The sequence below is a fragment of the Ixodes scapularis genome, unplaced genomic scaffold, assembly GCF_016920785.2.
Source record: "Ixodes scapularis isolate PalLabHiFi unplaced genomic scaffold, ASM1692078v2 ptg000105l_1___fragment_1__unscaffolded, whole genome shotgun sequence".
NCBI lineage: Eukaryota > Metazoa > Arthropoda > Arachnida > Ixodida > Ixodidae > Ixodes > Ixodes scapularis.
In genome coordinates, this window is record NW_024609912.1 from 450,389 (window position 1) to 470,056 (window position 19,668).

Here is a 19,668-nt window from a genome sequence, read left to right on the forward strand (position 1 = left end):
TTTTGTTAAAAATAACCAATATGAAAACAAAAATCAGTGTCCACGCCCTTTTCCGCAACCCACCATTGGATCGAAGTTTTGTTTTGCGCCTACGCATATTTTTTTCCATCACTTTACTTCCTCCAGGAACGTTCAGTACCATAAACGGGCTTCGCAACTTGCAAATATCCCAATAGGCCACGAGCGAAGTCCTGTGCGCTCTTGCTTATTCCATGTGACACAGATGAGAGCGAGAGGGTAGCGCAGTTGCTCTCCTTGGAGAGAAACTGCGCTAGGCATTGTCTTTGTCCTCTTTTACAACCGCTTGTACCTCGAGTTTCCGGCATTCCTTTCAAAGCCGCAAAGAAAAAAAAAAGAAAAAAAGTTTGTCGACAAAACGTTTCACGGTGGTGCTCTCCACGAAACGATTTTCGACGAAACGTCACAGTGTCGACGAAAAGTTGCTCACGAAACGTAATTCCACGAAACGAGTTTCGACGAAATGATAGGGACCCCCTTCTTGTGTACGGAGAGGTCCTGAAAAAGTTGCCGCACAAGATGATCACACGACTCATTTCGTCCGCACACAGAAATTGACTCGTGGTTTTAATTAAATTCGACGGCTCTGATCAACAAGGCGTTTTTTTAACAAATTTTATTTTCTCTTTTTTTTCTTTTTGCAGATGGAAACTCATCTTCTCGGCAAGAAGACCATCGTTTACGACGAGCAACAAGCGGCGGAGCTGTTGGAGTCGATGGAGACCCGTCCCGAAGCGTTCTGTAATACATCGGTGAGCGAAAAGGTTTGCGGTAAATACATCTACAGACTCGTCCTGGACTTGGACTGCCAGCCGGACCACCCCGTGTTGATCGTGGACGACGTCGTGTCGCGCGCCGGCAAAGGCGCCCAGCACCGTGTGAATCGGTACCGCGAGTGCACCGTGACGACCAGACTACGTTTTCAGTGGAAGTCGTATTGACGAAGCGGACGAAAACCACAGGCGACGCGGACGTGGTACGTTGGCACGTACACTGCACAAACTTTGCGTTCGTGGACGACCCGCCGCGCAACGGAAACCGACTCTTGACGCCGGTGCGCGAGCTACTCGCCGAGGCTGTTCCCGAGGATTGGCCGGACTTTGACATTTCTACCGGAGCAAACCAATTCATGATTTGTGTACGGAAGCAAAAGGTTTGACGCCGCGAGCGCTTACGAGTACGTAAATAGTGTTGAATTTAATTGCATTATAATTGTAAATAGTGTGACGTACAACGTCGACGTCGAATCGGACGACGTGACCGTAGAGGACAGAGGGGCTGTAGAGTACAATCAGGGCGTGGGCGTGGTTTCCGAACGGGGCTCGGACGAGGAGATGGACGAGGACAGCGTATTGCACCCCCACGACGAGGGGTTTGGTAAAGTCGAGGTCGACGAAAGCGGCGGCCTTGAGATAATTTATCCCACGGGCACACCGTCCTCTCCGGGCGAAAACGTCGTCGAGAATTCTCTTACGACATGCATCAAATTGGCAAAAGCGTACGACGGCATTTACGTGAACGAGGGTGAGTCCAAATCCACGGTGGCTATTCTGGAATTCATTTTCAAGTGGGCGTTGCTAAAGCTGATGTTTTTGGCGGATTACGCGAAAAAGCGTGACCATTGGAACAAGTTATTGTTGATAATAGCCAGCCCCATGAATTACACCACGGGGCTGCGAATCGCGTTTTGTCTCGGGAGTTCCAGCCCAGAATGAAAGAGAACCCGAAATACCATTACGATCGCGCGGTGGCCTGGCTCTGGAAATACACATCCGCGGATGGTTTGCGAGACGACGACGGCGAGAGCTCAGAAGACGACAGCGAGGACAAGGATTTTCTCCGGGACAGAACCAATCGCTTGATACCCGTTCCGCCCAAAACGCAATACGTCGCACAAAAGAGGAAACGCTCTGACGGTCGCAGTTCTTCTGCGAGTAACGTCGAACATAAGCCGTTGAATTTGCCGAGAAAAGTGTTCCGCATTCAATCCGAACCGCTTTTCACAATGACTAAAGAGGACGAGGAGACGTCCAGGTGGCTCTTGAAGGAGCTGGCGAAAGGATTCGGCCTTAAACGGTTTGTTTACAGCGAATACATAAAGCGATTGCTCGAAACCAACAAGATCTGCACTTTGATGCTCAACAAGGGGTCGGGTAGGTACGATCTGTTTAAATACAACGAAACTACGGGCACAATGATGCCCAATGAGCCCAGCACGCTGTTGTCGGACTTGGAAACTGTGGCCATAAAGACGTGCTTCAAGTTTGAGTCGTGGAGAGAGGACGTAAGTCCGTTCAATTTGTGTTACGAAGTTTTACTAGAGTTGACGAATCAAAGAGAGCGCAAGTTGGATTTCTCTAATCTACACAGGTACCTACAGCCAGGAGCAGCCAACACGCATTCGATAAAGCTCACCAGCAACAGACACTTGGTGTTGCCGAACGGGGACACGTACGACTTGTACGACAAGCGTTACGTGGCCTGGAGCCCGGACCAAGTGTGTACCGTGCGCAGCGAATGCGATTTGACTCTGGGCGTCGGCGAAAAGGTCGACCACTACTACGTGGAAGTGATTCCGACTCGAGGCAGGTTTCGCTACCGGTTCCAGCTGTTGTGCAAAACGATCGAGAATGCTTGGTCGGTGTTCAAAAACAACAAACTGGGTCACGAAGTGTTTGCGGTGATAAAGGCGATGAGCGACCGGGTGTTCAAAAAGAGGAGCAAGTTTTCCGATCCAGAGGAGTTTATGGATAACTTCTTGAAGGAAATGTGTAGAGAATCGCCGCCAAAGAAGTTCCAGGAATACTTCGACGTGAAGCCCAAGTACGATGACACCCAGATAAGTCCGGACGACGTGCCCACGCAAGGGGACATGAACGAGATAATGCGCAACGCGGAGAGCAAGCTCGAATGCATTTCGAAACATGGCACGTCCTCGAAGAGCAGTCTGTATTGCTGCGTCGTCATTTACATCGTGTCCCTCCGCTTTCTTTTGAAGAGGCACCCGGGTTTACACAACGCCGTGATGGACACTGCCCTGAAGCCGAGCGCCCACGACGACGATGGGGGTCCGATTTCGTTCGTGTGTTCCCAACTGACGTGGGATGAGCTTATGTGGACGATGCTCATTGAATTGTTTGGATCATCCGAACAGGCGCGCATGGTTCTAGAGTTTTTAGCCCTGGGTCTCTCCACCGATTACAGCGGCCAGCAGCTCATGTTCATGCACGGCGAGGCCGCGAACGGAAAGTCGTTGTTTCTCGGGATTTTGCGTCACCTGTTCGGAAAGGACAGCAAGTTGGTGCGGACCCTGCATTCCAACTTTTTCACGTACAATTCGGAAGAGCGAATGGCCGCCCCGTTGAGAAACAATTCAGAGGAAATTCGCTTTGTCATCCAGAGGAAAATCCCGATTCTCGACATGGACAAAAGTGGCCGTCGGCTGTTGAAGCAGATTACGGGCGGGGACTATCTCAACATACTCGAAGATTCGTTCGCCACCGAGCTCTGTTCCGCTCCGCGTAGCATACCCACGCAACGTTGGCTGTTGGGCAATCCCAACCTGATGTTCGACGAGGCCCAGGAGAAACTTGGCGCCGCTCTCTGCCGCATTCTACTCGACCACATCGTGCCATCGATGGGCGGTCTCGAAAACGTGGATCGCACAGTGGGAAAGCTGCAAAGCTACGTGTCCGAAAACGAAAACACCTTCAGCAGTTATAAAGACGTCCTGTACGTTATTCTTAAGCGCCTGATCGTAAACAGAAGGGGGTTTTCCATCAAGATTGACAAATTGATGCCGATGGTCGCCGAAGAACTGACCGAAGCGAAACGCACACTGAAGCCGATTCTGTTCGGACGGGACGAGGACGCGGGCTCCGAGGCGTTCAAGTGCGTCGAGGGCGCGTGTAAGACGGAAGCCGCGTTTTGTCGCACTTTGAAGGACTGTCATTTCAACCTGTCTAGCATGGAAGACGGGATGCACTTGAACGATTTTCAGAGTATGGAAGAATTTCTATTGAACCGTAAAAATCTCGACGTGTCGCCCATCGAGGCGCTCGTCATGCGTGACGATCTGAAAAAATACAAGCCTGACAATATGTTTTACGGACCGACCAACGACGAAGTCAAGACCATCCGCGACAAGTATTTGAAACCTCCGATCGTTCGCTCGGATTTTAAACATGGAACCGACGCCGGCAATTCCGTCAAAGAGCGCCGTAGAAACAGGCACTTGATGACGAGGATCGCCAACATTCTACGCATTCCTTGTTAGTATTCCACCTCTTCTTCTACTCCTTCCTTCTCGTCGTCTCCACTGAGGTGGGAAGGTGGGAGGGGGGGGGGGGGTCTTCAACCACTTCCTCAATCGGAGGGTGAAGCTCGTCGCCCACCTCAATTCGTTTGTTTTTGTACGCTTCGGCAACCCTCGTCAATATGGTGTCTGTGTCTAGGGGTCCTCCCTCTTCTTCTTCGTCATTCCCCTAGATCGCATTGACGGACCCGTTGATATCACACCTTGTGCGTGCGTGTATGTCTTGTACAAACGACAGCACGTCTCAAAAGTGATCCCGTAGGCGTCGGATTTCATGCCTGTATAAATATTGATGCTGCTGTACGGAGAATGTAGGAAGTCCCACGTCGTCGTATAAATCCAGGAGGTCGGTGTAACTAATCTTTTCGTCCACGCCGTCGTCGTATTTTAACGTCCTTAAAGCATGTAGGAACAAGATCAGCAGACGTTATGCACGCTGACCTTCTTCGCGGCTCAGGACAGGAGTTTTTTGAATAAAATATGGTTTGGAAAAACGAATGCAAAAAACCACGCCGTCTCGTTCATTTCTTCGAGGTCCAATATTCTGCCAAATTTCAGGTAAGCCGTAAATTGAACTTCTGCATACATCTGGGCCTCTCGCAATGCCAATATCCTCTTTCACGCGCATGTATTCCGTTACGTCGCTGGCCTCGGACGGATATTTATTTACCCTTCTGAATCACTCCAGCGCCTTTTACGAAAATTTGGGGATTGGTATTCTTTGCGTAAGCGCTGTGCATTTACACGTTCACCCTGATCAGGTGGCTCAAGAGATTTAAAGGGATACTTCAACGAAATTTGAAATATTCCCGTCGTGTTCAAAAATGATTGAATATGATCCACAATATCCGTAAATGACAATCACACGTTTGTATTTTGAGCCTGGTGACTGTATTTTTCGTTGTAAACGGCCCACTCTGGCAAGCGCTCGGAGAAGGCCCAGCGGGGACCACGTGACATCCAACGCAATCATGACGTAGGTCTCGGGACGAGCAAAGCTACGGCGAGGCTGACGTCGAGAGGATGGCCTAGTCGCTTCAGCCACCGAAGCGGCTGCTATTGTACGAATTTCGAGAGACTGGTTAATCTTCTATAATCTTGTAGGGGGACAATAGCGACTTCTGCGACATACAAAAGGGATTCTCGGAAAGAGGGAAGTTCCTTTTTCCCCTCTTCTCTCGTCGAGGCCGGAGGCGAGACACTTACCGTCACTAGCTGTCAATGTTCCTAGACGAGCATTACAAGCGAGGCGTTAGCGACATCCACCAGGTGCTCTTTGCTAATCGCTTAATTCGTTCCAAAATTCCTTTTCGAGACTTTTTTTAACAAGATATTGGTATGTTCGATGTGATACTGCTCCTTTGAACACATATAGACCAAAAAATGACCGCCGAAATTTCGTTGTAGTATCCCTCCAAAGGGATTATGACACGAACATTAAACGAATAGATTATTCTTCAAATGAAATGCTCATAGGCTATTTAGCATATACACAAATTTACGCGATTTTTAGAGCTCTGGTAATTGCAATAATCAATTTACGAATTTTTATCATTTTCATCTGGCGACCAGGCAACACTGCCCAAGTTAGTCACACCATGGTGTTCATAAACCACGTGATCATGAACACTCTCTCATTCTAGGCGCCCCCATGATCGCCCAGGCTGTTTTCGCCGCGGTACGATCAAAACCGCTCATGCAACTCGCTAAGAACAAAAAGTTGGGGCGCAAACAAGCTGGTGAAGCTTTAACATGTTAGACAAAACGCCAAGATTGGGGGGGGGGGGGGGGGGGGAGGACAGCACAACACACTCTCAAACAAGCGTGGTTGAGACTTTGTGTTGTGTTGTCCTTTTAGAGCGCAGCTCTTAGGGGCCCGTTCCCGGCTTGAGCGGCGTCGCCGTCGGCGTAACTAAGGTCATCCCAAGTTCACTTGACCCCCAAGGTCACGTGACCCCTCCCCAAGGGTCACCGGGGGTCAAGTGACTCCCCAAGGTCACGTGACCCCTTCCCCAAGGTCACGTGACACCCAAAGTCACGTGGCTCCCCAAGTCACGTGACACCCAAAGTCACGTGCCTCCCCAAGTCACGTGACCCCCGGGGTCACGTGACCCCCGATGACGTCATCAGTGACGTCACTGATAACGTCACCGGCATCCGCATCGTCATCATCACTGATGACGTCACCGGCATCCGCATCGTCATCATCACTGATGACGTCACCGGCATTCGCATCGTCATCATCGCTGATGACGTCATCAGTGACGTCACCGATGACGTCACCGGCATCCGCATCGTCATCATCACTGATGACGTCACCGGCATCCGCATCGTCATTTTCATCATCACTGATGACGTCATCAGTGACGTCACTGATGACGTCACCGGCATCCGCATCGTCATCATCACTGATGACGTCACCGGCATTCGCATCGTCATAGTCATCATTACTGATGACGTCATCAGTGACGTCACTGATGACGTCACCGGCATCAGCATCGTCATTATCGCTGATGACGTCATCAGTGACGTCACTGATGACGTCACTTGCATCCGCATCGTCATCGTCATCATCACAGATGACGTCACCGGCATCCGCATCGTCATTGTCATCATCACTGATGACGTCATCGGTATCCGCATCGTCATCGTTACTGATGACGTCATCAGCATCGTCATAGTCACGTGACCCCCACCCAAGGTCACTTGATCCCCCCCAGTACCCTTCCCTCCTCCTCCTCAAGAGCTGCGCTCTAATTTGGCGTTACAGGGAGTTGTAAACGGCTTTCACTTTTTTTTCCCCCAGTGTCGGGGTTTTGTCTAAAATCTCACCTCGGTTACCCGAACGCCATTCTCACTCTCGCCCCCGGCCCGTTGGCCTTGTATACCCTGCACGCGCGTGCGAGATACTTCCGGACGACGGTGACCACGGCGAGTTCGCGCGTAACCCGCCGTGGGTGGAGCTGGTCGCCAGCGGGTCGCAGTCAAAATGAACAGCTTCTAACATCTCTTATTAGAAATCACTCTAATCGCTGCTGCAATCAACGTCGAACACTTTGACAAGGCGAGCGATGCCGTAGACGTAATTGTCACGGACCGTATGCTCGAAACGCGGAAGGTAAACGAAGAAGGTAAAGCTCGAGACGTCAAGAGAGCCAAGTCTGAGTGCGTGCAAGGGGACGCCGCGCGGGAGGCTGGCTACGTAAGCAGCCTCCCGCTCCGCCCAAATCCGCCCCTCCGAGGGACCCGCATATAAATCGATGTATCCTCAAAACTCTCCTGCCTTTTCAAAGCAAATTTTATTTAGCAGGATTATAGGAACATACAATGGGTACTAGCAGTGCTGTTCTCACATTTCATTTTTGGCGTGTCATAACCCCTTTGGAGAAATACGCTATCGCAAGCATGAGAACGTAGGACGCCCCTCAGCGAAACGATGCGGAGGTCGGGTGTGACATAAACGTTGTGCAGGTCCTTTATGCTGCTCTTGTTCATTCCCATGAGACACATAGCCATGGCGCCTCGCCTGTTTGTATCGAAAATGTGTTTGGAAAACTACGCGACGGTCTTTAAATCGTCGTTATCCTTGAGGAAGATTCTCGCGGCGTTTATGTGGTACCTGTTGCGAATCGTTTCAGCTGCTTTACTACGTTGGGACAATCCGAGTCTATTATGTCTTAACCTTGTAAAAGGGCCACCAGGCGATGCAGAATGGCCGGTAACATGACGCTGCTGCCCCCGCTTTCGAAGAGACGAAACAAATGACGCACGCGGCACAACGCCTGGTCCAGCAGGTGCATCGCACCGGTTTGGATGTCGATGCTGGGCTCGGCGTCAAACTGCGTGGTGCTCTCGACGAATTACGATCAAATGCCCCCGCATTCGGCCTGGTGACCGGATTCCGATTTCCGCAGTTGTTTCGTCTTCCACGTGTGTTTAATTTGGTTAATGTAGTGTTTCCTCCATCAGAAAGTACGACGGTAGGATGTGAATCAGCTCGTTTATCGTTGTATGGAGAGCCACTTGCGAGAACACCTTTTGTAAGGGTTCCACATCCACGAAAGCCTTCTCGTACTATCCGTGATAAACGCAATTGTTGTGTTCTTTATTAACGGTCGTAGCCAAAGCAGGTCGCGCCGTGTCTACGGTTTTCACCACGATCGACCCGGGCATGGAGAGGTACGGGACGAAGTAGTCCGCGTCGTGCAGAGGCTTCAGCTACTTTGAAAAATAACTGATCGCATACGCGGCGTCGTTGCCCTCGGGTATGTTCAAGGTAAACGATCGGCAGCCCTCTGCCTGCATAGGAATAGACATGAAGCGAAAAATAGGGACTCTAACCAAAAATATATTAAAGATTTCCCCGACGTTTCGGCCCGTAACGTCGGGGAAATCTTTAATATATTTTTGGTTAGAGTACCTATTTTTCGCTTCATACGTTCAAGGTGGGTACGATTTCGTATAATTTTTCCACGTATTGGGGCTCTTGTTTATTTCGAGCATACTCTATGATGTCGGACATGATGCGTTCACCGACCGTTTTGGCACACGCACTTCCCGACCATTCTATGCATCTCGCGGAAGTATCGATGTCGAAAAAGTTTGACGAAGCCCGCACGCCGTGCACGGTGACGTTGGGAACGTCACGATCGATGTGCTTGGCGAAATTAACTTTGGCGTTTTTTCGTATTTGCGAATGCCATAATAAACTTTTTTATCGATACGCGTGATAAATCTTTATTTCGGGGTCGGATAAAAAAAATTGCCTTCCTGCTCCCATGAGCGTGTGTACAGTGGCCCAATTTTTTAATAATATCAAGCGAGAGCCGACCTCCAGGACGGCCAGTCCGTGCCACGGAGCCGTGCGGCGATACGGGAGAGATTAAGCGCATGCGCAGAAAGCCCTTTCTGGTGGGAGCGTCGTCCGCTGCGAGCGCCTAAGGAGAGACCTGCCCGCACCTAGATCTGGGGGACAACGCCAGTGAAGGGAAGACCGCTCGTGGGGAATCCGTTGATCCGTTGGTTGCCAACATCACAGCCGTGTCCGGTGTGCCGAGGTGGCGTGTTTACAGTGGCGTAACTATAGTCAGTTACAGGTTAAGAAGGTAGCGGCAAATGCTCCTCAAAGGGAATCGGATATACCTCCGCCACCTCCGCATCCAATAGCGTCCCACCGTGTCCGTGACGTCGCGGCCAACGCGCGAGGAGGGTCTTGCCTTTCTGTACATATTTGCTTTATCTTTCGACTTCGACTTAGCATTGTGGAAGCCACGAGAGGGAGATCAGAGTTCTCCCCCACCGACGGAAACAAATACGACTTTCGGGGATTAGCTTCCCCCCCGATGGATACAAAGGCTGCTTTCAGGGGCTCGGTTCTCTCTCCGATGAATACAAAGGTCGCTTCCTTAAAAAGTGGGATCGGAGACAAGTGGGAATCCATTGAAGCGGAACAAGGAGCGTTTTTAGTGAACTCTTCTTTCGACTGCGGAGAGATTTGAAACGGGCGCATCACACTTGTGGGAGGAGCTTCTCCTACCTTCTGGACTTGTAACCGACTATAGATATGACGGCGCCCATGGCAAATGAAATTTCCCGCCCCTCAGGATGATAGTGATAATGACATCATCATCATCATTATGTTGTTGTTATTAATATTATTATTATATATGTGCAAAAAAGACCATCTCACTGTTTTGGGCAAGCGAATGTGTGATTTTTTGAATGATTGTTCACTAGAGTGGACTATAGCCGTCTTGTATATCCATGCATCGTACGATACACCAGAAGTCCACTAGGTTTGCAAAAAAAGTGAAAGAAGAAATGAACCTTGCCGGTCACCCGTTGTCGTCCCTCTTTACACGAAATATGCGAAGTTCTTAAATTACATAAAACCACACAAAAGAGAACTACGAAGTAGGCATGTAAACAGTTCTTTGTTGCAGTTTTTCTCTGCATTACAATGAAATATGTTGCTCGAATTTATTTATTACATACATCAAATCTGTATTCTATGCCTACATGTTTTTATGAAAAATTCGTTTCGGCAAACTCGGTCGTCTCCTCGCTGTCGCATATTATTGCCTTGTGTGACGCCAGTGCTGTTGTTGATCATGAAAAATTGTCAAGAAACACGCGTTCTTTATGTTTAAACGCTTTATTTATATCATTTGGTTATTATTTACACAAACATGAAAAGGACAGTACACTAGGGCACTCCGTCAAAACTAGAGCAGCACTTTTCTTGCTTTCGATGATGCAAACTGTTCTAGAATGACATCAAAGTTCGTTTTTTTTTTTTTTTTTTTAGTTTCTCCTCTTTCTACACTCAGAAGAGCAAGATCAGAAATTCCGTCCTGGCCCCTTGAGGCCCGCTAATAAGAAAGTATCAATTTCAGCTTGCTGAAGGACTTCTCACAGCCAGTGATGGAAACTGCTATGGTTAACATTATCTGAATAGCGACGCGAAAGTTGGGGAATATGCTGTCGGTCTCCATACTTCACAATAAATTTCAAAAGTTCTTCAGCTCTTGACAATTTCTGGTCAACCCGCCGTGAAATCAGCAGCCGGCAATCTAAAATTTCTTCATAAAGGTCCAGCGCGTTAACGTCGGAACTGTAAAGCTCGCCAAAAGTGTAGCAATATATTTTTAGTTCGTTTTGGTCGTCCCTGTAGCACAGCTTGTTGATGTCGAGGAGAAAGCCAAACTTGGCATCGGTGTCCTGCAGGCGAGTAAACCTTTCGTCGATTTCAAAATGTAGACGGTCGAGTGTGAATTTCATGGCCCTTTCTATTCCCTGCTTAGCCGTTAACTCTTCCCCTTTGGACTTTTTACCAAGCATCTGTTATTTTCGTCGTGAGCGCCTTTCAACATCGACATCCCATGCCTCCCCGCAGGGGGCACCTGTGAAAGCAGGTGTTTGGAGAGTGGCGTCTCCACGGACCCCGAGCCATGCGGGTTCGCCCGCCCACGTCTGGCTGTGCGTGGCTTTCCCGTGTCTGGGGAAAAGGGAATCCTGGTGGTTGAGCTGAGCCCGGGGCAGGTTTGGACCCTTCGGGGCCCCCCGGGTGAGGCAATCCCTACTAAAAAAAACCATTTGGAGCCTGTATGAAAATAAACGGGTCCATACCGGTAACAGTTTAGCCATACCGGTCACCAGTTTGCCAAAGGGGTCGCCCGTAAGGCTCAAAGGGGTCCCCCGTATGAGCCATAAAGGTCACCTATTTGGGCAACCAGGTCACTTCCTTGGCAAACGGGTCACTCGTCGGGTCAAATGGGCGACTCGTTTGGGCAAAGTTGTCGCACGTTTGCTCAAACCGGCGACCATGTTGCACAAACGGGTGACCGGTGACCGTCAAACTGTACCGATTTAATCAAACGGCTCTCGGGAGCCCGTTTGATATTGAACGTACAGATCGGCGGACTGGGCACGCCTAGCTGTTTGAGCCGTGGCAGCCAATGTTTCCGGAAGGCTGGCAGCGCCGGTTCATTGATTTCAGATCGTCCGCGTAATGCAAGTAATTGTATTTATAGTTTAAGTGCGCTGATGTGCGCTTATACTGCAACTAAAACTAACACTTTTTTTTTGCGACGTTGGTGAGCCGATATTTTTGACAGAACTTTAAAACTTTGTCCATCTTTTTTGCCTCAATTTTCTTGTTCAGCTCGAATATTTCTCGCAGAAGACGCGGCCGCATGAAAGAATGTACTTCTAGAGTCCGTTTCACTTCATTTCAAGACGCGGCGAAGGTAGCGCGAACACGTGCCTGCAAGAACATCGAGCATTGCGAGAGCACCCCCGCCGTTGCAGCAGTCAAATTACGAGCTCGTGCTGGGTGCTTTTTTGGCTTGGGCGCAAGCCGAGCTCATGGCCGACGCCATTTATAGCGTGCGTGCTGAAATTCGCGCGTTTCGCCTCCTTTCCAAGGCTGCAAACGCGACGTGCAGTGGCAACTCCAAGAGAGAAGAAAAGCGCGTGTAGAGGTAGAGCGGTCCGTGCACCCTCTCCCCTACCATTGACTGCATTGCCACAAAACGCCAACCACAAGTTTTTTTTTGTTTTTTTTTTTTTACATATATAGAATGCATGAGGAGAGGGTTGCGAAGGAGGGGGGTGGGGTGTCCCGCTGTCTTGCTCCTTGACCTCGCCGTCGCCCCCTTCCTCCTCTCTGGTCGGCTTTGTCACGTGACCAGAGAGAGGGTATGGCAGGCTTCACGCTGATAAGCAAAGCCAGATCCGGCTGCGCGCGCGTTGACAGTCGCTTGTTTCTTTGTCTGCTTGTTTTCCGTTGCAACTTCGTTTGTCCTGCCTGCTTCGATCTGCCGCCTTTCCCTGCGGTCTTATAAGAATGTCTCTCGACAACGCATGGGATGTGCACCAAATGTTCAAAAAGTCCTACGCGTATATCGGCAACAAGCGATTCTTCAAAGTCAGGAATTCTTGCGGTTTGGCTGGGTTCGGCAAATGACAGCTTGTCCGCCGCATCGTGTTGAAACTTCAACGAGCCTTCCTTCTTTTTTTTTTGGGTTTGTGTGGTTGTCCTGCTTTGACCGTTACGACAAATATCACGGATTACATCTTTCAAGTCCGCTATTATTATGGTAAGTGCACTGCAAAATACGTGTTGGCAACGATTGACCGCTCTTCTACGCGTACTCTTCCAGGTTATCCGTAGACTTAAGCAGCGCCTATTCACGCGGCAGCGGGGAGAATAATTTCCGCGAAAGTCTAGCTGTATAGTCTAGAATTACCTCGGTTCTTGTTTGCTTTGCGATCTTCTCCGTTGATAAAAGCTTAAAGTGCCTCGCACATTTCACAGATCGCTTGCACGTTTGTACTTGTCAGAAGAGGTAATAAACTTCGAGGAGAATTGAAAACAATCCTTTGTGTCTGTTTTCCTGTCCATTTGCAAGCACCTACGCGAGCGCATTTGTTCTACGTGTTTTCTCCATGTTATAAATACATTTATGAGTTTCAGGACGTCTTAAATAAGTTTAAAAATAACCAACCTCCCAGACGATACCCATTTAGGGCTAGCGAATCCGAATGGCACGTTCAAACGCGTGGTCACGAGCCAGGTCGAACGGGCACCCGTATCAAACGGGCACCTGTATCAAACGCGCAACCGTATCAAATGGGTACCGTTTCAAACGGGTACCAGTATCCCATAATCACGTTTGATTCAAACGGATCGACAGGTTTGATTCAACCGGGTCGACCAGTTTGAATTTCAAATGGTTTTTTTCAGTAGGGATACACCACTTCGGCCCCCGCTTCTCATAGACGGGAGTCCTGGTAAGGCCCGGCCAGGATGATTCAGTCTAGTCGCCATTTCTTCTACTACCCCCCCGATCTCTCACTTTTACCTTTCCTGTTTCCTTTACTTCTCTGTCACTTATCTTACTACTTTTTCACCCCTCTTTGGCGGCAAGGGCTAACCTTGGGTGGCAATGGACCTCTGTCTTGACCCACACTTGGGTATAGTTTCCCGGCAGCACTGTTAGCGTAACGTCTCCAGCCAAGCCCTTCTTGTTATGGTGCGTTACCTAACCCCTTGTTGGGCTCGGTGGTGGGCGGTGCACCGCGGATTCTGAACACCTTTTGCCCTCCTATGGCACTCCACCCCTCTAAACCCCGTTCAGGGCAAGCCTTTAAAAGGCGTTGTCTTGAACCCAAGACCACTGACAAAGATCCTGAAATTGAAACATTTACAAAGTTTTTCATTGTTCATTCGCTCGATGAACATAAACCTGTTGCAAAGCTGTCGCCTTTTGTTGTTGCCAAGGTACTGGAAAACCTTGTCGGGTTTTCCTTCAAGGCTAAAAAGCAGCACTCCGGAGACCTCTTAGTGGAGGCAACCACCAAAAAACAAAGTGAAGCGATCCTGAAGTTGACTAGTTTTCTTAATGTCAAAGTGTCAGTTAGCCCTCACCGCACGCTCAACACCATCCGTGGGGTCCTCTCCGAGGACGACTTCTTGCACACTAGTGAGGAAGAACTCCTCGAGGGACTCCAATGTGTTGGTGTTGTTGCTGTTAAAGGGATACTGAAGCGAAACTTGAAATACACCTATTATGGTCAGAAATAGGTTCAATATGATCAATGATATTCATAAATCATAATCGCGCGTTTGTATTTTGAACGGATGGCTATATTTTTCACCCTGATGGGCCCGATTGGGCGCGCGCTCAAAAATCGGCCATCGGAGAGCGCGATGCGTCCTGGGATATTGGGCGCATTCGTGACGTCACTTGTGCCGGTCGGGAAAGGCTACGGCGTGAATGTTGTGGTTACGAGCGTTGCCACTTGGTGGCGCGTCGACGATTTACGACCTGTGACAACGTGGCCGTTTGAGATGTGCAAGGGCTGCACGCACGCTGCACCACGGGACCACGGCAAGTCGGCAACCACGGCAGCACTGACAAAACCAGCTCTGAGGCCGGATTCTCAAAGCGAATTCACGACGAAAAAAGTGCGTACGACAAATTTGAGAGAAAACCCGTGCTCTCGTATCGAAATTGTCGTAACCTTTGCGCAGGTTACGACAGAATCCTACGACAGCTCCGAAGCTGTCTTACGCACTTTTTACGATCAAATCAACAAGGCCGACAGCGTCGCTCAGTTACTTGGTATCGGCCACCAACGGACATTTATTTTTCTTCGTGCTCTTCTCGTGCGTCCCGACTTCAACCAGCAAGAAAAAAGGAAGGAGTACTTAAAACAGACCACGACGATCAAGAACGCAGGATCCACAAACACACGAGAAGAGCTACAACAGCCACGATTCTGCCGACCGAGCGAGCTCGGCAGAATATAGTAGGCCTAGCAGCAACATCGACTCGGCGCACCGTTGCTCCGGCGGTCCTTGGCCAAGACCGTCTGTCCATGACCGGCTGGCCTGCTGAATGGAATATGCCCGCGCGACCCTTGTGGACCCTTACCGGATGAGTAGTTTGATCCCTGAACTAAATTTCAGAGGTCAATATTTTCCCCTTGTCATCTCGATCTCCTTGTTTTCCGAGACAGCGGTGACGAACGCTGTCGTCGAAAAGGGACTCACATTGATTCTATCTCCTTGTTTTGTGTGACATAGAGCTCAAATAAACGCCATACGGATGATTACCTTGGCAACTCGGTGTGTACACTCTGTTATTAGTATGCCATTTTTATTCTGACTCGACGCTACGTCAGTGTCGAGCTATAGCAGTTCGTGGGAGCTACGCGATGTCGGTCTAACCTTTCTTTGCCGAATGTCATGTCAGTATCGAGTTGCAATCGTAAAAGATCGGTCCAGAAGCGCTTACCGAAACGCGGTCTAACAGAGCGAATCCAGCACTTCGATCAAACGCGCGTGTCCGCTCCGAGTGTGAACAGGTATTTGGCATTTGCGTGGCTCTTGCTGACACCCTCGTAGTTCAAACATATCGTTTTTAAAGGAGCGATGCAACAATTTTTGTACTGTGCACAAATATCGCTTAAAACGGATCTCTAATGTTAATGACCTATGAAACACGCGTTCGTTTTTCACCCCACGCAATAGAAGTCCCAGAAAAAAATTAAAGAAAAACGAGCAGCATTCACCCCCTCAACTCGCAGCCAGAACAAGCGGCCACGTGATCTGGAGCTGATTATATGCCGCCAGTGTTGATCGTAGCCACGCGCTGGGGTTGGCAAAGCGCAGGACACGCGCTGAGTTCCACACATTGTTATGGCTCGGCTGTTGTCGTGGTTGCAGCGATTGGACACCGGTCACAACCCGAATGCTTCTCGAGCTAGCAATTGTCACGAGCCCAAGTCGAGTGCCCACGCAATGCTCGGGTCCAATCTATGAACCGCATTCAAATATCGTCACTTGGGTGTACTGCGATCCCCGAGTTACGTCATCAAATTTTGCAAAGGAGAGATGGAATGAAAATGATCGCTTTTGTCCCTGAAATTACACCGCAACGAAGAAGTTTCTTGGCCAATGGCGTTGCGTGTGAGTATCCTTGAGTCCCAGGTGTGCCAGTAAGCTCGTTTAGAGAGAAAAACATTCCAATTGAATATCGTTGCACAGCTCCTTTAACGTCGGCTTGCAGCTCGCGACTCGCAGCAACTAATACCGGCCGTGCCAGAAGCATGCTCGGGCCGTGTCGTGCAAAGAGCCGCAACGAGAACGAGCCGCAACGAGAACGAGCTGACTGTGGCCAACTACGCTTTGGCTTTCTCCGCCAAGGCTTTGCAAACGCGTTCAGGCCTAGGCGAATTCTGCCGGCACGCCGTATTGCCGCAGAACGGCGCTGCTATTTTGGCACAAGTGATGTCACGAGAACTTCCCCCCATCCACCAGATGAGAATTTGAAATCGTTTAATTATGTTTAAAATTAGTTCTCCTGTGTTTTACAGCGCAATATTTATATTTCCGAGGTGATGCCTGTCCCTAGCCCATATTTATGCAACAAGATCGGCGCTAAAATTTCGTTTCACTACCCCTTTAAGCGCATTATAATCCGAAAAAATGGTGAGGAAATCCCTTCCAAACACGTCATTCTTACATTTGAACGACACACACTGCCAGAAACCATCAAGGCAGGATACCTTAATTGCCGCATCCGCCCCTATGTCCCCAACCCCCAGCGGTGCTTCCGTTGCCAGCGCTTTGGCCACGGATCGCGCAGCTGTCGAGGGAGAGAGACTTGCGCAAAGTGTGGCAGCCACGACCATCAAGCCGACATCTGTGAAGATGCCATTTCCTGTGCCAACTGCAAGGGTCCTCACCCTGCCTACTCTCGCGCTTGCCCCTTGTGGCGACAAGAGAAAGAAATCCTTACCCTGAGAGCCAAAGAAAACATTTCATATCCGGAAGCTAAGCAAAAAGTCTCCTTTCTTTCAAAAGGTACGTACTCCGATGCGGTGCGCAGGGGCCCTCCACCGCGAACGGAATCGAAGGTCACCTGAAGCCCTGGCAGTGGCCCTTCGGGCCCCAATTCCCCCGCAGGGGCAGCAGCTCCCCCCACCTTGTGGAGGGAGTACACCAGCTGCCCCCAAGTCTAAGGACAGGCAGGCAACGCCATTGCCAGTCCTTACTTCGTCGCCCACCCCCAGTGAGAAGGAGCGACACTCCCGCCCCAACTCACTGGGGAGGGCCTCCTCCAAAGAGCGGCACAACTCTCGTGCTGCTCTCCCAGTATCCAAGGGGCCGGAGCAGGCAGAGTTCAGTGATGTGATTGCTGCGCCAATTGCACCAAACTGCGCCAAGGGGCTAACCCTGCTACATCCTGCTAAATTTTGCCAAAATATGGGTAATCTGCGCCAAACCTGCGCCAAAGAACCAGTTTTGGTCGCCTTTCAAACCGAAACTTAACTGAGTACCGTAATTGAGCCTGCGTGACCTAGGTGGCGCAAGCGGCCACCCGACACCTGCCCGACACAAAGTACCCTGCATCAATCGTGACATTGTAACCCTGGAGCCGGGGAAAAGAAGGGACGTAGGACAGGCAGAAAACTCCAATGTCAGTACTGAACCGATTGAACCAGCTCGCCTGCACCCTTGCTTTAGTTACATCGATCGTCCATCCGGTCTCGCATGGTTTTTCCCGCCGTCTTCTTTCGCGCTCTCGTCGTCTCGTAAATCTCGTCTCGCGTTTATTATTATTATTTTTTTTTTAAATTTTTGCAATGATACATGCGGGCGTGTGCGGACGCTCCGACGCTAACGTGCTGGGTACCAGCCATGCCGTCACGCTGTGAAACGAAATTACGTTTTTGCGCGGAGGGAGTTACTTTTTGAGCTTGAAGCATTCGCTTCTGAAAGCAACGGCCGTGGGAAAACTGTATTTGGTGCCTGCCTGCCAGTCCGCGCGTCGCTACAGTTATGGAGCTTGCTAAACTGAAACATAAGGACGCCGCATGTTCATCAACATTTTTGTTCTTGTTTAAAACATACGCTACTACAAAAATCCCTTTTTTAAATCAAAGACTGCTGGGTGGAAGTATTGATTACCTAGGTTTCTCTTGGTTGGGTTTTTTTCGAGAGGGACCCCGGTACATGAAAAATTTGTCGCGCAAGAAAGTTACTGAAGAGGAGTGAGCTGAAGTAAAGAAGGTAATGTCTGCACGCTGAACCCTCACAGCGCGCTTGTTTGTCTCGAGTTCAGTCGTTGCAGAAAGCGCTCCAAGAACGTTTTGACCCTGACTTGTCCCGCGCCGATGCGCTCAGGTTCTTTTTTTATGTATGTTTAGCTTGTACCTCGCCTGCCGGCCTTGCAAGCACGCGCCGCTGGACTGTTTTTTGTCGCATGCTGGGCAGTTACACTTTACATACATTTTTGGAAACCAGTTGGCGACGGAGCGGAGAGACATGATTTCGGTTTCGATCGAACAGCCGGCTCCGCTCGCGCGACGAAGCACGTGCTGCTGCAAGCCTGTCCAAGTTGCCGCCCTCACGTGCATGCGAACATGATTGCACGACAGAGGCACCAGCCGGGACGCTTGGAAGCCACTGTTTCACGCTTACATTTGACGAAAATCTGGCACGTCGGGAATCAGTAAAACGGTGGCAAGCGGTTTTTCAGAATTTCTCGGCAACGCCTACAGCACTGTACACTTTTGGGATGTCTCAATGTGACTTTGGAGACATTGAAAGTGGACATTCTTTACTAGCCTAAGCCAAAGCGGGAGACATTGAAAGTGGACATTCATTACTCGCCTAAGCCAAAGCGAAGCTTTGCAGAAAGTTTTGAAAAGCAAAAAGTACTTGCTAAATGCAATGCACATTTTTCTTGTGTGCAATTTCGCATTGCACTGCAGTAGCTATGTGTTTCATCAGTCGGGGACTGCTTCCATATATTATTTTATATCAATAGTCAACCTAATGCTGTGATATTTACTACTAAGCTTGTCATTTTCAAATAAATTTTAATATGTGAAGTTTGGTTTTCAAATACATTTGAATAAGTGAATGAATGCATTTGAATGAATATGAATAAATAAGTTTTCTTATATCCATTCATTCGTTCCAACCCAGACGTGGTTCTCGGTCTTACGTCGCAGTTTTGAGCGTCGTGTCGCATAGGTTATCTTCGCCACCATATAATATCAGTCTGCGCGCTTACAGTCAATCATGGGCGTTCAGGGAGAGATCCGTTATCGACCGTTATTTTTGTTTGATCTTTCGAAGCTCGTGCGGGCGAGTCGGGCGAGTGGCGTGCGCGAAACGCTCGAGCGACACCGAAACCTTCGGCGGTGGGGGTCTGCGCGTTAGATGGTTCTTTCAGTTTTCAGTTCGGTGGGATTGCTGCTGTCTATGGATATTACTGCTCAGCAAAGTGGTGCCAGCATACGACAAAATCCGCTGT

General features: G+C 49.6%; 1 pseudogene; it reads left to right on the forward strand.

The window, feature by feature from the left end:
• Positions 1 to 1,151: 1,151 nt before the first annotated feature.
• LOC120839815 lies at positions 1,152 to 4,346 on the forward strand (annotated as a pseudogene).
• The last annotated feature ends 15,322 nt before the right edge of the window (positions 4,347 to 19,668 follow it).